General features: G+C 41.1%; 1 non-coding gene across 1 annotated transcript; it reads right to left on the reverse strand.

Moving 5' to 3' along the window:
- Positions 1 to 2,363: 2,363 nt before the first annotated feature.
- Positions 2,364 to 2,482, reverse strand: LOC145395116 (5S ribosomal RNA). Its single transcript, XR_013896546.1, has one exon. It is a non-coding gene; the product is annotated as a 5S ribosomal RNA (ribosomal RNA).
- Positions 2,483 to 3,787: the final 1,305 nt, after the last annotated feature.

A 3,787-nucleotide genomic window follows, 5' to 3' on the forward strand; every position in this document is an offset into this window, starting at 1 on the left:
AGGAGAGAGGAAATTAAGGAAGGTAGGGAGAACAGGAAGAAGAGAATGGAAGGTAATACGAAGGAGAACGCTGGGGAGGAGAAGAGTAAAAAGAAAGGAGATAAAGAAAGGAGGAAAGATGAGAATGGAAACAGTGGAAGGAGATAGGATAATAGGGAAGAAAAATAAAAAAGAAATAAATACGATAGAGAGAAGAGGAAGGAAGAGAAAGGGGAAAAGAAGTAAAGGACACAGGGAGGCGAAGACGGAAGAGAAAAAAAGGAAGCAAAAGGATGGGTGAAAGGGAAGGCAAGAAGCTATAAAGAGACGATGAAGGGAAATTTTAAAAAATAAACGAAGGCAAAATGGAAGATGAGAGGAAAGAAGACAGGGAGTGAAATGATAAATGAAGGAAACAAAAAGGAGAACAGAAGGTCACAGAAGGAAAATTTGTAAACTTACAGTTGAGAAAGCATGTTGGTAGACGAAACAGGGAGTAACGAAGAAAAGGGAGAGGAAGAAGAGAGGAAATAATGGACGGAGATAAAGAGGAACAGAGGGAGCACAGATTAGCTAATGAGAAAGTGAGGGAGGGAAGTGAAGAAGGAAAGCTGTTTGTAAAATGAGAAGGAACGGACAGAGGAGAGTGAAAGGAGAAAGGGACAAGATGAGAAGAGGAAGGAGCTAAGGAAAGAACAGGTACAAAAGAAAGACGGGGAAGGGGCAGAGGAAGGAAAGGAAGGAGGCACGGACCGGGGGAGGGGGAGGAAAAAGGAATGAGATTCACACACACACACACACACACACTTTCACCTAGTATCCATTTCTAAACAAACACAAACCAAATGTACAAAAACAACACTTCATACATACACTACCTATCCCAATCAGCAACCCAACCCAAGCCAACACAATAAAAGCGAAAAATGTGTTTGATAGACGAGCCGCCCCTGCAACACACATTGAAAGGAACGCCAACGAGTGGACGATATTTAAAAAACTGCTTTCGCTGCCTCTGGTTACGACAGCCGCTGGAAAACAATGTGGACTGTAGCTATATATAACCAGATGCCATGATTCCGTAAGGGGTGGTCGTTTGACTTTTATTGTTTTACGGGGAGGGGCACTAACCCTCCGCCAACCCATTTGTTGACACTTAGGGAACACGTCCGGGCTGCTTATATTATGGTTACCATCCACCGCTGTAAGTGGTTTCCTGGCTTACAGGGAACCATTAGGCTTGTCACGCAATGTAAAGCCACCTGAAAAGGAGAGAAGAGTGATAAAAATGACAGGAAAGATGAGAGATACAAAAAGAAAGGAGGACAGGCGGGAAAAGAATGTAAAAAGTAAAGGAAGAAGTAGGCCGCACTCCATCAAGCGAGTGGATGATGGTCACCGTGAGATAAGAATATAAAAACTGAATAGCTACAGGGAGGGAAAAATCCCCACACATACCATGGTATGTCTGAACGTCGAGCCGTACCTGCAACACACAATAATAGGAACCGTAACGAAAGAACAATACTTAAATACTCTGGCCTGCTCTGGCAACAACAGCTCGCTGCTGCAGCACTTGAGGCGTTACAGCTGGATACTTTATGAGGAGCAGCGGAGGCAGTAGCAAGTGTATTGTTTGTTATCATACAACGTGGAATTCCAAGCAAAACAGCACACAAATGCTACAGTACTACACTCAAATATATACAAAGTGAATTTTAGTACAGCTGCTGGTATGTGATAAATATATAGTGGCGGCATTTAAAACTATCAACGAACTTAATGTATTTGCGATATGAAATAAACGAACAAAGAAACACTAGACACACACACACAATAGGCTATCTATCCCTATCTATCTATCTAACTGTCTATATATGCAGTATTTCACATAGCAAATATATCAAGTTCGTTGAGATATATATGCCTCCACGTTATGTATTACATACCATCTGGTGTACTAAAATTCTGTTTGTATTTATTGTAGTCATTTAATCAGTGTGAATATCTTATTTACATATATCGGTATCTGTTCAGTATATGGTATTGTACTTATTCCTTATATTTTTACTTATTCCTTGTGCTCGATAAGAGGTCATAACAGGTCAAAGGTCACGATGATGATGATAATGATGATGATGACTTATTCTATGCACTGTACCTAATCCGTAAATACAAGCATCTACTCCATGTAGTGAATATTTATTTCGTGGGTATCCATCTTATCTACAGTATGTACTGCGCCTACTTATGTCACATGATCTATTTCCATCCATCCATTGCCACACGCCATGTATCCCAAACGGGGTGGTCAAGGGCTTAGAGTTAACTGTTTTACAGGGAGGGACACTAATCCTCCACCAACCCCACTTGACACGTAGGGATGCCAACAGCATCTGGTGTTCCCAGGCGGTCACCCATCCAAGTACTGACCAGACCCAACGTTGCTTAACTTTGCTGATCGGACGGGAAGCAGTGTACTCAACGTGGCATGGCCGTTGCAGCACTAATTTATTTCGAGTGCATATTTTGTGTACTGTAGCCTACCTATTCATTCTGCACCTTTACCGGTACCTATTCTGTGTACTGTAGCCTACCTATTCATTCTGTACCTTTGCCGGTACCTATTCATTCTGTATGTATCTTTATCCACTCTGTGTACTGTAGCCTACCTATTCATTCTGTATTTATCTTTATCCACTCAGTGTACTGTAGCCTACCTATTCATTCTGTATGTATCTTTATCCACTCAGTGTACTGTAGCCTACCTATTCATTCAGTATGTATCTTTATCCACTCTGTGTACTGTAGCCTACCTATTCATTCTGTATGTATCTCTACTGTGTAAGCCACTATATCTATTTATTACCCGCCCCCGCTCCGCTGGGGCTCGGGGACGGGTATTGTTTTCACTTGGTTTGTCTGTTTGTCTATCTGTCTGTCAGTCTGTTAACAACTTTACGCGAAAACTAATGGTGTGATTTTAACTAAAATTAAAGGGATGATGGGGTATAACCTTCTGATCACCTGATTAAATTTTGGGCCAAATTGGGCCATGGCCCCCCCCCCACAAAAAAAAAAAAAAAAAAACTGGGATGGGTAAAAATCGTTTTTTCGCCACAATTCCTTTTTGTCGACAAAACACAAAAACCTAAAGATGCATCTTTCAAATTTGGATCCTATAACATGCATCATTACATCAGGGGGGATGGCCTCCCCAGTTAGTGGTAGGAGGGTCAATGTCAGGTGGGTTGGGCCTAAAACTTCAAATTGGGCATAAAATCGTCAATTTTCACCTTATTTATTCCAGATCTGATATGTGACATATCTGACTAGATATCTGCTGCATTTATACATCAGCACCAAAATGACTACAGGGGATGGGTTAGCTGTGCCTTGGCACTGCATCTTGTTCCATATTATTTTAATCTTATGCACCACTGACTGTTCTGCATCATCATCTGTAGCCTTAGTATGCATTAATTCGTGTATTATTACTTCATGCAGCCTATATATCCTTCACATTATTTAAGAGGAGCAAGTGGAGTGACATGAAGAGACAGACTGACAACTAAGGAAGTGAAGCAGCGTTGTGGTGTGGATGTGATAGAACCCGTTAGGAGAAATACTCTGTGGTGGTCTGCCATGTGGGTCTTGTGCGGGTCAGCCAAGCAAGAAAAAAAAAATGTTACAGCTAAAAAAAGAAAAAAGATACATATGAGTGCTGGTACCACCTTTTTTTATCAAGCTTGTTTTATACTACTGTACTGTATATGCCATACAGAACTTGTAAAGTGAATGTAATATT

Source organism: Coenobita brevimanus, chromosome 29 (assembly GCF_032717465.1).
Source record: "Coenobita brevimanus isolate Jiangsu-jjx chromosome 29, ASM3271746v2, whole genome shotgun sequence".
Taxonomy (NCBI): domain Eukaryota; kingdom Metazoa; phylum Arthropoda; class Malacostraca; order Decapoda; family Coenobitidae; genus Coenobita; species Coenobita brevimanus.